At 41.6% G+C, this 13551-nt stretch overlaps 1 protein-coding gene across 7 annotated transcripts in view; it reads left to right on the forward strand.

Moving 5' to 3' along the window:
• Window positions 1–13551, forward strand: part of tsnare1 (T-SNARE Domain Containing 1) — a 716417-nt gene that overhangs the window by 31430 nt on the left and 671436 nt on the right. Inside the window, exon 2 of one of the 7 annotated variants that reach the window (XM_048595869.1) lies at window positions 656–768. The exons of 4 other annotated variants lie outside the window; for them this stretch is intronic. The gene's annotated coding sequence lies outside the window, so the exon portion shown is untranslated. Of the gene's footprint in view, window positions 1–655; window positions 769–9315; window positions 9418–13551 lie in introns of all 7 variants that reach the window. 2 more of the 7 variants (XM_048595870.1, XM_048595868.1) reach the window with 2 other exon arrangements.

Below are 13551 nucleotides of genomic sequence, written 5' to 3' on the forward strand. Positions count from 1 at the left end.
TTGGTGTTTACTGACTTGGATTTATATTTGTCATATCTGCCCATTTCCTTACCCAGCATCACCTTGTGGATTCTTGTTTTCCCCATGGTTTCCAGGAGCATACCTTGTATTGCTTTGATAATCCATTTGTTTCTGTGCCTCTTGGGTTTATTAAACTGAGACAGGAAGACAGTGAACTGAGTGTTCTGTTCTGGAGTCAGAAATTCTGCTCTGTATGTTTCTTTTTAGACACTGAATGACATGGGAACAACAAGTAGAGTCCTAATATAGATTCCTAATTATATTTTGTTTGAATAAAAGCAAACATGTTTTTCATATCATTTAGATAGTGAATATTTTAACTTCATGTGTTAGCAAAATTATACCTGGTTGAAATTGGCTTTGAACAATTTGTAGGTACTTTTGAGGCATTTGTAGATCGAATTTTGGCTAAGTGTGCATTACGTTGAGTTTGATAGAGTGATTCTCACTGAGCGAGTTGTCTTGCTGTATCTTACCAAACATGTCCATGTTACAGAGATGGAGGTGCTAGATGTCTTAAAATGTATAGAGGAGGATAAAACCCCAGGACCTGATCAGGTGTACCCTAGAACTCTGTGGGAAGATAAGGAAGTGATTGCTGGGTCCCTTACCAAGATATTTGTTTCATCAATAGCCACAGGTAAGGTGCTGGAAAACTGGAGGTTGGCCGACGTGGTGCCGCTATTTACGAAAGTTGCAAGGAAATTCCAGGAAACTATAGACCGGTGAGCCTGACATCGGTGATGGGCAAGTATCTCAAACTTTTTTTTTTTTTTTTTTGTTGAAGTATTAAAGAGGATTGAGGGCATAGGGGTGGATGTGATCTATGTGAACTTCAGTAAGGCATTCGGCAAGGTTCCTTGTGATAGACTAATCAGTAAGGTTAGATCACATGGAATACAGGGAGGAATCGCCATTTGGATACAGAACTGGCTTGAAGGTAGAAGACAGAGGGTGGTAGTGCAGGATTGCTTTTCAGATTGGAGGCCTGTGACCAGCAGTGTGCCACAAGGATCGGTGTTGGGTCAACTGCTTTTTGTCATTTTTGTAAATGATTTGGATTTGAACAAAGGAGGTATAATTAGTAAGTTTACAGATGACACTAAAATTGGAGGTGTAGTGGACAGCGAAGATGGTTACCTCCGATTACAACAGGACCTTGATCAGATGGTCAAATGGGCCGAGGAGTGGCAGATCAAGACTAATTTGGATAAATGTGAGGTACTGCATTTTGGAAAGGCAAATCAGGGCAAGATTTATACACTTAATGGTAAGTTCCTGGGGAGTGTTGCTGAACAAAGAGACCATGCAGTACACTTTCAAGGAACTATGAATCTGGAGTCGCAGGTAGACAGGATAGTAAAGAAGGCACTTGGAATGCTTGCCTTATTGGTCAGTGCATTGAGTGTAGGAGTTGGGAGGTCATGTTGTGGCTGTATGGGACATTGGTGGGTCATTTTTTGGAACAATGTGTGCGATTCTGGTCCCCCTGCTATAGGAAGGATGTTGTGAAACTTGAAAGGGTTCAGAAAAGATCTACAAGGATGCTGCAAGGGTTGGAGGGTTTGAGCTTTAGGGAGAGGCTGAATAGGCTGGAGTTATTTTCCCTGGAGCATTGGAAGCTGCAAGGTGACCTTTTATAGGGGTTTATTAAATCGTGAGGGCCATGGATAGGGTGAATAGATAAAGTCTTCTCCCTGTGGTGGGGCAGTCCAAAACTGGACGGCATAGGTTTAAGGTCAGAGGGGAAAGATTTAAGATGGACCTAATGGCAACTTTTTTTCACATAGGCAGTATGGAATGAGCTGCCAGAGGAACTGGTGGCGGCTGGTAGAATTACAACATCTAAAAGGCATCTGAATGGGTATATGAATAGGAAGGGTTTAAAGGGATATGGGACAAATGTTGGCAAATGGGACTAAATTAATTTAGGATATCTGGTCAGTACAGGCAAGTTGGACCAAGGGTTCTGTTTCCATGCTGTACATCTCCATGACTCTATAAACTTGTCACGTCAATTTGTGTTTCAGCCTTCATGGTGAGTGTCACGTGTTCATTTCTGATTTCCATTCCATTTTACCATGCGCCTCTCCCGAAGCAACTCATCACTCAAAGATCACGCAGTCGATTAACATCACTGGCGCTGATACTGTATTAAAAGGTCATTAATGCCAATTGATATTGACTCGATGTTATGACTTAGCAAAATGAGAAAAGTGAACCTATTGGAAGCTGGGAGTAATGTTGTGCTGGTTCTGCAATTCTTTGGATTGCAGACAGGGAAATACAACTGTGGCTTGGGATTTTCCCATATTAAATCATAAAGGGGTGTTGTCTTTCCTGTACTTTAGTTATTATTTGTGTACTAAGCATTATTTAGTTGGTTTATTATAGCACAAATCTTGAAGATTAAAATCTTACCTCATTAATCCTTTTGAGTTGGTTCTGGAAGGGGGTGCTGTATTTTAGCAAAATTGACTAATTTTGGGGAATGTCATGGGGGGTTTCTGTCTCTGAGCTCTTGTAAGATATCTTGTGTTATTCTCTGCTGCTCACCTCATCATGTATACACTTCCCAGTGTGCTCACCAGTGGCAGAACTATTCTGGTGCTGGAACCTGCCAGGAATAGTGTTATCGGTGCCATATGTAAAGTTTAGTTTTGTACCAGGTCAAATGCTGCCAGCCACCAATAACTCTTCCTAGTACACATCGTGGAAGAGCAACAAGGAAAAGCTCCTGAGGGCACATGATTGCACATGTGTCACTTCATTGACAATACAATCTCTCACTTGTAAATATTTTATCTCTTTAAATCATCTCCTGTCTCTCATAGTAACTGCAAGTACAAGAATGACGCTACTGATCCTGAGCACTTGTTAGAAACTGTTTGAAGTCTCTGTACTTTTCCTGAGCTCCCAACATAGCATAACATTTTTGTAATTTTTAATGCAATTTAGACATAAAGCCTTCAAACAGTTGTTAACTTTTACTGAATAACAAGAAAAGTGACAACAGAAACAAAACAAAACAAAACGCTGTATTTTCTTCCAGAAATAAGCAGTGGCTGCCTGTCTTTCGAACCATAAATTTATGGTCAATGAATTTACAATCCCCAAACTCTCACATGTATTAGAAGCAAATGTCAATTAAGTCCTATCTGGCTTGTTGTGACTGCTGTACCATTCCATTATGCTGAAGGTAATGTTTCTCCTGCTCAATATCTGTCTGTTTCTTCCTCGTTTTGAAATGTGCTGCCACTCTCCCACCTCTTTTTAGCATCCATCGCATCTTTTTTTTTGGCCTGCTTCAGTTGTGCAGAGAGCAGCATGCTTGGCTTATGCAGCAAACTTTGTGTGGACTTGACTTCAGAACCATCTCCCTTTAACCTCATTCCCCACCCACCCCTCCAAAATGCCCCTGAATCCCCAAGAATTGATCCAAGCATTGAAAGCACACCTTCAGTAGCCCTATCATGTGCTCCATTCCGGCTCTGATTGAAGAATGGGTGAATGCATGGCCCCCATTAGGGGATTAACTACTGGAGTCATCAGCCATGGTCGCAGAGGGGAACCATTGTCTGCCGCTCACCGTCTTTCTAAGGTATAGAGCCCTTGAAGTTATCACAAGTGAGTAAAAGGTTATAGGCATCATGACAGCTTCTGAGGAATCTACAAACTTCTAAAATGTGGTACTAATGATCATAGATGGCTTGTACATTGACCAAATGGAACCCTAACCTACTGCTGAACTTAGCTGTGTTATGATATGGTGCTGTCAACATGACTTGTGTACGGTCCATAGCACTCTGCATCTAAAGGAAGGCAAAGCCAACTGCTGAGGCTGCAGCTCTGATGTTGTCACAGGGAAACAAGGAAGTTGTATCCATAACAACCTTCAGATATTTCTGGCTTGAGGCTCAAGAGATCGCACACAGGCCCCCACTAACTCCTTGGAAACAGCCAATTGCATAAACACAGCCATCTTGACAGCCATCAGGATAGAATGACTAGGCACTCCTATTTTTCGGGTTTCGCGTCTAGCTCCAGAAAGCGACACAGTTCTGTGACAGTGTCCACGGATATCCACAGACTCTGGTGGCATGGGACATTGTTCATTTGGAGGATGTGAACATAAGAACATAAGAACCAGGAGCAGGAATAAGCCATCTGGCCCTTTGAGCCTGCTCTGCCATTCAATAAGATCATGGCTGATCTTTTCGTGACCTCAGTTCCACTTACCCACCCTCTCACCATAACCCTTAATTCCTTTACTATTCAAAAAATGATCTATCTTAGCTTTAAAAACATTTAACGAAGAAGCCTCAACTACTTCACTGGGCAGGGAATTGCACAGATTCACAACCTTTTGGGTGAAGAAGTTCTTCCTCAGCTCAGTTCTGAATCTGATCCCTCTAATTTTGAGGCTATGCCCTCTTGATCTAGTTTCACCTGGCAGTGGAAACAACCTCCCTGCTTCTATTTTCTATTCCCTTCATAATTTTATATTTTTCCGTAAGATCCCCCATCATTCCTCTAAATTCAAATCCGTATAATCCCAGTCTATTCAGTCTCTCCTCATAAGCCAACTCTCTCAACTCCGGAATCAACCTAGTGAATCTCCTCTGCACCCCCTCCAGTGCCAGTACATCCTACCGTAAATAAGGAGACCAAAACTGTACGCAGTACTCTAGGTGTGGCCTTACCAGCACCCTATACAGCTGCAACATAACGTCCCTGCTTTAAACTCAATCCCTTTTGTAATGAAGGGCAAAATTCTATTTACCTCCTTAATACCTATTGTACCCGCAAAGCAACCTTCTGCGATTTATGCGCAAGGACACCCAGGTCCCTCTGCATGGCCGCATGTTGCAAGTTTTTACCGTTCAAGTAATAGTTCCTTTTACTGTTATTCCTACCAAAGTGGATGACTTCACGGTTACCGACATTGAATTCCATCTGCCAAACCTTCTCCAACTCACTTAAACAATCTCTATCCCTCTCCAAACTTTGAGTCCTTTGCACATTTTGCTTTACCATTCATCTTAGTGTCATCCACAAACTTTGACACACTACACATGGTCCCCATCTCAAAATCATCAAATAATCGTAAATTATAAACAATTACGGTCTCAGTGCTGATCCCTGAGGCACAACGCTAGTCACTGTTCACCAACCAGAAAAGCACTCATTTATCCCCACTTTTTTTAACTTCCTGTTAGTTAACTAATCGTCTGTCTGTGCTAATACATTGCCTGTAACACCATGCAGCAGCCTTTTGTGCAACACCTTGTTGAATGCTTTTTGGAAATCTAGATGCACCATGTCTACTGGGTCCCTATTCTCTATTGTGCTCATAATGTCTTCCCAGAATTCCAGCAAATTAGTCATTCATGAACCCATGCTGCATCCACCCAATGGGACAATTTCTATCCAGATGTCTTGCTATTACTTCCTTGATAGATTCAAGCATTTTCCTCACTACAAACCTTAAGCTAACCAGCCTATAATTGCCCATCTTTTGTCTACCTCCTTTTATAAACAGGGGCGTCACTTTGGAAAACAACGAATCTGCTGGAACTGCCCCAGAGTCCAGTGAATTATTTTGGAAAATTACCATGAGTGCATTTGCTATTACTCCTGCCATCTCTTGTATTACCCTTGGATGTGGTGGCACTGTGGCAGCTTTCGGAGGTTGCTAATGATACTGAGATTCCTGGTGCATTTTTTTTCCTCAATTTCTCCATGCCTTTGTTGTACCGTGGCGATGATCTCTGCTGCGGCTGGATCCATTGGTCATGCTTCCAGCGAAACAATGTAGGGAATATCAAAAACAGGACTCTACCTTTTAATGAATGCAAGCCGTCAGCATTCACCTCTCTGACAAATGACAGTTCCATATGGTCCTTGATTTGGTGGACATGGAGGATATTGTCAAGGAGAACCATAGAATGGAATAATGTTCGATACAATAGATCTAATTTCTGTTTGCATCACAAGCCATACAGCACAGACAAAGGAGATTGAAAATGTGATAGGATTACTGAATCGAACCCCAGACCCACAAACGGACAACATTGCATATGACTGCTCATTGTCAAATACTTAGTGGTTAGTTTGAGAACTAAGCAGCTCCTCACCCTTATGCAACCTATGAGACCCTGGATTGTCTTTATCAATTGTGGTATGCAGGTGATACTCTTAAAGTTGTCTGCGATTACTTCTGCCTTTCCAGTGAGCAATGATATGGGTATGATTGCTTGTGGTCAGGATTTGAATCCCACCTAATTGCTCACGACATGTGTTTGATGTGCAGGGTACTATGATTACATTTGTATTTAACTACAGTGTGTGTGAGTAGCTGATTTAATCTAACCTCTTGAGAGGCCTCCCATCACTCAAGTGGAGGTTGTTTCCTCATTCAAGGAAAAGAAAGTCCTACTGCACCCACTACAGGTATGGTGGCAACTATATACCATTTTCCATTTGCTTATTTGAGATTTGAGATTTGGATGAGGCCAGAAAGCAACATATTCGGCACTTCACTTGGTGACTTGTGGACGAAGCCTATTAATCTAATTGATCCCAAGCGTCCTTGTTCCTTTTCTTTTACTCTGTATTGACCCCATCAGCTGGATAACGTTGCCACCCAGCTCTTTAATTTTAAGTCTTTACTTCCCCACATTATAAATGTATAAGAACTAGGAGCAGGAGTAATAAATTCAGTCCCTTGAGCCCGGTCTGTCATTCCAATGCAATCATGGCTGACCTCATCTTGGCCTTAACTCCATTTTCCTTCCCCGCGCTCTGTAACTCCAATCCATTATGAATTAAAAGTCCATCCATCTCCTACTTAAATTTACTTCACGTCCCAACTTGCATCGTAGCCTGGGATAGTGAATCCCACATAATTGTGATTTTTTTTTTTTGTTTTGAGAAGTAATTTCTCTTCATCTCTGTTTTAAATCTGCCACCCCTTATCCTAAAACTATGATCTCTCATTCCAGATTGCCCCACATGAGGAAACATCCTCTCTTCATCTACTTTGTGAATCCCCCTTAGCATCTTTTAGACCTCAATTAGATCTCCTCTCGTTCTTCTCAACTTTAGTGAGGTATAACCCTTAACTGCCCAATCCCTCTTCAGAAGACAGCCCCTCGTCCCTGGAATCAATCCAGTGAATCTCCTCTGAACCGCCTCTGCTGCACCTCTGTCTGTGAAGGCAACCAAGCCGACAGCTTACTTTTGCCAACTATCGTGATGCACTGGTTCCCTCCTACTCAGTAGTCCATACCATTTGTACTGCTCGACCATCTCCCACCCTTTTTTTTGAGTTGCTCTCCTTCACAACTAATGTCCCCTCTGCATCACCATCGTGCTGGCTCCAATTCCCACAAGTGACTATCCCAACTTGCCCATGATCTCAGTGGTCCTTGATAACTTGCTTTGAATTTAAGTGAACAGATCCCTAGGAGTGACTATTGCCTCAACCACCCCCCATTGACCTGTAGGGATAGCCTCGATTGATCTGTGCAGTTCCCCGAATTGACTTTGGCACTAGACCGCAGGACTCATTGTGACCCACTTCCCAGAAGCCTGTGGACTGAGATCACGCAATACTCTTGACTGATTCAAGGAGGACCTCCGGATTGACAGCACATTCCCCTAACTTCATTGAGGATTACTCTCATTAGAATTTGAGTCATGGCTATTCGGTTAAAGTTGCCACTTGAGCTGCTGTAGATGTGACATCCACATAGCCCACTGTTTAAAATCTTGGGTAGAAAATTGGACTTTTCTCGATGTCAACAATCTCCTTTTTCTGTTCTCGCTATGCCTCCGAATTGACTGGCCACTGCCCAAGTTTTTCAAGGGCTGGGAAGATTCTGCATTCTCCTGGGATTTCTAATCTTTTGCCATTCCCTATGGAAATCGTAACAGCCAGAAGTGACAATAGTGACACTTGTTAAGACCTACCAATTTAAAATGTTGAGTACTGATTATTTAAATCCATGTGATGAGTCCCTTAATCTTTTATTAATATATATTCAGGCAGTAATGACTAAACTGTTTAATTGTGCACTTGGCATTATTAGGGCTGTGCCTTTTTAAGCATGATGGAATTTGGCCGTGGTGATCTGATTGTGGTATCATCTGGCTGTGCTGTTGCACTAATGAATGGTGTTGGGGAGTAAATCTGAAACAGCTGTAGTTACAGACATCCATTTCACAAGATGCTGACAGCTTGCATGTTGTCAACATTCGGATTATAGTCACTATCTCATTTGACAGCCAGAAAGACTTGATCAGAGAATCCCACTAGTTCCTGGTGGTAATATTACGCGTTGGTGAATTAAAACAAAATTAGGAAATTAATTATGAGTTGTCTCAATTGTCTCATGATACGAAGATAATGATTGTGGGTGCATAGATTAGCATTCATTGCTAACTCTGTTATCCTTGCCTGATAATTGTGCACAATTCTGTTTCTTCCTGGAGTCCTGTATGATGTGTCCATTTCATAATTTGAGAATAGCCGAACATACTGGAGAATAAACATGGTGTGTTCGTCTCAGGATGGCCATTTAACCTGCGAGGTTAATGAGGTATTTTTCGGCTGAGGTTTAAGGTTATGCTAGTAACCACTAGAAGCCATTGGAGTGCTGTTCCTTAGCGATGAAGTAAACTGGAATATTTCTGGTCTTTTTCTCTGAGGAAGAATGCTCTGGCTTTGGAGAGAGTGCGACAAAGGTTAACTAGACTGATTTCTGGGATGGCAGGACTGACTTATGAAAAGAGACTAGATCGTTAGGATTATATTCCACCTGGAGTTCAGAAGAATGAGGAGGGATCTCGTAGAAATCTATAAAATTTTAACAGAACTAGACAGGAATGAATGTGGGAAGGAAGTCCCTGATGACCAGAAAGGGGTGGGGGGGTCACATTTTAAGGGCATGGGACAGAGATGAGAAATTCCTTCACCCAGAGAGTGATGAGCCTGTAGAATTCCCCCATAGAAAGCAGTTGAGGCCAAAATATGGAATGTTTTTTTAAAAAAAAAAAGTTCTTTTGCTAAAGGTATCAAAGGATATGGGGAGAAAGCAGGAGCAGAGTACTGAGGGGGATGATCAGCCATGATCGTACTGAATAGTGTACAGACTCAAAAGGCTGAAGGGCCTACTCTTGTTTTCTCTGTTTCTATGTGATTGCCTAGTTTGCTAACCAATTACCTACAATGTTCCTGAAAATGTCATTAAGTATGGCATTTTTCAATTTTTCCTTTTTTTTTTGTAACAGGGCTGTGGATGAAGGGAAAGTGGTGTTTCTCTGTTTCTTTTTCTTTGGCACCCAAAATTCGAAGTGGGCTCTGAGCAGAAAACAAAACCGAAAGAACTGCAGGTACTGGAAATCAAACAGAAACAGGAATTGCTGGAAAATCTCAGCAGGTCTCTCTACAGATGCTACTAGACCTGCTGAGCTTTTCCAGCAATTCCTGTTTTTGCTTATGAGCAGGAAGTACCAGGTTTTGTGATTTTACTCAGTAGATTACGAAGCTACATCAATCTGAGTTGTGATATCAAAGCCATTCTTAGCAGCTGGTGCACATAATTGCAACTGATATTACATTTGTAGTAATGATGGAAAGCTGTATGGTCACGTGAGCTTTCTCTTAGGTATTAAGTTGAGGCCTGTTTGACTGCCCAAGCGAATACAAGTAATTGCGTAACCTTTGAGAACACATCTGAAAATCTAGCACTCTTTGCAAACATACAAATATCAATAATCTAGCCATTTAAGCCTATGCACTTTAGAGTTGCCTTTGGTTAAATAGCTTTGCCAATGTAGGTGTTGACACTGCAAAAATATTTCATTTGGATTTGAAGCACTTTTTGGTGTTCTGTGATTGTGAATGGCATTAAATATGTTTGGTTGACTCTGAAAAGGAATGAACAGATACTGAGAAATTGAAGTTGCATGTCTGCAGCCCTGGTTGGCAGGTTTCTTTGCCTGAGGACACTAGTGAACCATATTAGATTTTATGCCAATCTTGGAGCTGGTCAAAATTGGTTGATTTTTTTACTTCAGATTCAGATACTTATCATGAGTACAGAAGATGCCATGATAAGTGGTTTGCTGAACCTTTACTGCAAAATGTTTTAAGTGTGAGAGTATGGAAAACGACGTATGGTAGTAAAATGAAGGGCATGCAGGTTAGTTTGATCTTTTGAGTGGGATAATTGGTCAGCCTAACATTTGTGGGCCGAAGGGACTGTGCTGTGCTGTACTGCCCCATGTTCTATAGAGGATCATGTGTGTCTGGGGTGCAGATCCTCATTGAAGAATGTGGTTTGCCTTCTTATTAAGCAAATTTGATTAATCTTTTTTATAACCAACTACCAAGTTATCCGAGTATTGTGTCCCAAATTTCTTTCATCCCCACCGTTCTCCTCGTGGGTACGCAGTTGCCTTGAATGAAACTTTGCAGTGACTGAAATCAGAAGAGTCTACGTGGAGTTCTGCAATTATAAAATGATACCCTGCCAAATTTGGATTATTGTTGCCAGTAATGTGAATCATCAGAAGTTGAAGTATAACACCAGTCTGCAAATATATCGCTGAATAACGTTGTTATATTAATGACTAGTCTAACTTGTAACAATTACTTTGACTTTTTTTTTTAAAGAAAAGCCTGCAAGTAATATGTTTAGGTGCAATAGTATTAGCCTTCGATTGACCTAGAAGAAAGTTTCACCAGAGTTAGTGATCTCTATGGTGAGAACTTCAGATCTGTCCATGTGGTGGATTGTAATGTCCTTTTGTGAATTGTGAACTGGGCCAGCAATGATGTCATTCAGCTGTTCCAGCAGCCAATCATGTTTAAGTGCTTGCACAGACAGCTATTCAGGAAATGGAAAATACAGTGATTGTAATGAGGTGAGCCAAGTGGAACTCCTAGAATGAGTTACTTGTATTCGCTTGGGCAGTCAAACAGGCCTCAACTTAATACCCAAGAGAAAGCTCACGTGACCATACAGCTTTCCATCATTACTACAAATGTAATCAGCAAGCCCTGGCTGACAGATACAAACAAGAGTGTCAGAGGTTCAGTTTGCTCGGGCAGCCGGCTCTGAGGAAGCCGGATAAGTGTGAAGTATAATGCAAGTGTAAATAAAGGGTGACTTGGTGACAGGATACCAGCCTCTTTGGAGTTATTTCAAAGAGCACAAGTAATCAAGTTGATTTAGCAAAATGTTTAGATTGAAATAATAGTCTGAACATGTACGTGAATTGAGACAAAAGTTGAAATGTCATGAACAAATTGTAAGACAGCAATTATTTTATAATATCTAGCTTAATCTAGTAATTAGCTATAATGAAGATATTTTAAAAACATTGCACTTTTTTTTCAGTAGTACAATGATTCATCAGTAATTAGTATGCAGAACGGAATTTAAAAAAATAACAAGTTTCATCTCCATAAACAGGCTTTAATGGGATTTTGATAATGACGTAACAATGGAACAGGAAAAACTCCTGTCAGGTCAATTTTGCTGATTGTTGGGTGATAGTCTACAAGTTAGCCTGTGACATAGCAGCGATTTTTTTTTTAATTCACTCATGGAATGTGGGTAATGCTGACTGGGCCATTTATTGCCTGTCCCTTGTTGCCTTTGCGAAGGTGGTAGTGAGCTGCATTCTTAAACCACTGCAGCCCTCCTGCTGCAGATAGACCCACAATGTCATTAGGGAGGCAATTCCAGGATTTTATCCCAGTGACACGGAAGGAACGGTGATACATTTCCAAGTCCGGATGGTTAGTGACTTGGAGACGAGCTTGCAAGTGGTGGTTTTCTGTATCTGCTGTCATTGTCCTTCTGGATAGACCTGGTAATAGGTTTGGAAGGTGCTATCAAAGGATCTTTGGTGAATTTCTGCAGTGCATCTTGTATATAGTACACACTGCTGCTACTGAACATCCGAGTAGATGCGGTGTCAATCAAGTGAGCTGCTGGAAGTGTCAAGCTTCCTGTGTTGTTGGAGCTGCACTCATCCAAGTAAGTACGGAATATTCCATCACACTCCTGACTTGTGCCTTGTGGATAGGCTCTGGGGATTCAGGTGGTGAGTTACTCCTGTAGTATTCCTAGTCTCTGACCTGCTCTTACAGCCACAGTGTTTTTGTGGCAAGTCTAGTTGAGTTACTGGTCAATGATAATCCTCAGGATATTGATAGTGGGTGTGGCAAAATGGTCATTGTCTGTCTGGCATTTGTGTGGCATGAATGTTACTTGCCACTTGTCAGGCCAAACCTAGGTATTGTTCAGATCTTGTCACATTTGCATTGGACTTTCAATATCTGAGGAGTCACAAATGGTGTTGAATATTGTGTAATCTTTGGCGAACATCCCTACTTCTGACCTTTTATGTTGGAGGGAGGATCATTTGAAGCAGCTGAAGATGGTTGGACCGAGGACGCTAACCTGAGGATCTCCTGCAGAAAAGTCCTCGAGCGTAGATGACTAACCTGCAACAACAACAACCATTTGTCGATGGTTAGAGTCATACTTGGTGCAGTGGAGAGTTTGCCCCTGATTCCCATTTTGATTCCAGTTTTGCTAGGGCTCTTTCATACCACATTCGGGGTTTGTGTGTGTGTGAGGTGAGTTGGTAATATGTTTAAATGGCTGTTCTTTGGGGTTGATACTCTTGCAGCCCTCTACTCCATAAAGTGAGATGGCAGGCCCCTAAGAGCACACAGTACTCATGTTGTGGTCAGCTTTGTACATTCCTGGATGGCAAAACCACACACTCTGCAAGAAGTAGCCTTCTACTGAGGAGGGTATGGAAAACCATCAGCCACTGCATTATCTTGTACAGTTTTGGTTCTCCTTGTTTGATGTTTTCCTGACATTCCAATGTGATATCCTATGGGTGTTTTAGCAGACTTTGACTGCCAAACAGCGTGTTTCCATCTGTAGTAGTTTTTTTTTGGCAGTAGTAGATACTTGTTTAAAAACTAACACATTTTGGAGTCAAATTAACAATGTCTAGGATATTTGAAGGTTCTAATCCATCACCATGACGAATGGGACATGGATATCACTGGCGAGGCCAGCATACAGTTCATATCAAATTGTCCTGGAGAAGCTGGTGAGCTGCTACCTTGAATTGCTGCAGTACTATGGGTCTACCTGTACCACTGGCCTGTTTATAAAGGGCAGAAAGACCTCTTTCTGCACTGTAGTGGTTCAACGATTCTACGAACAAGCAGTAAGGTCAGAGTTATGTGATCTTCCCCTGTCAACAAAAAGAAAAATGTCTTTACAGCAACTCTATATAGTGTGATTCTGTCTGGAAAGTGAGTCTTAGTGTTTTATACAGAACAAGATCCTTTGGCCTGTCCAGTCAAAAGCAAATTCCTAAATATTCTAGAGATAGTAGGAACTGCAGATGCTGGAGAATCTGAGACAACAAGTTGCAGAGCTGGATGAACACAGCAGGCTAAGCAGCATCACAGGAGCAGAAAGGCTG

This window comes from Rhincodon typus, chromosome 4, assembly GCF_021869965.1.
Source record: "Rhincodon typus isolate 14 chromosome 4, sRhiTyp1.1, whole genome shotgun sequence".
Taxonomy (NCBI): Eukaryota; Metazoa; Chordata; class Chondrichthyes; order Orectolobiformes; family Rhincodontidae; genus Rhincodon; species Rhincodon typus.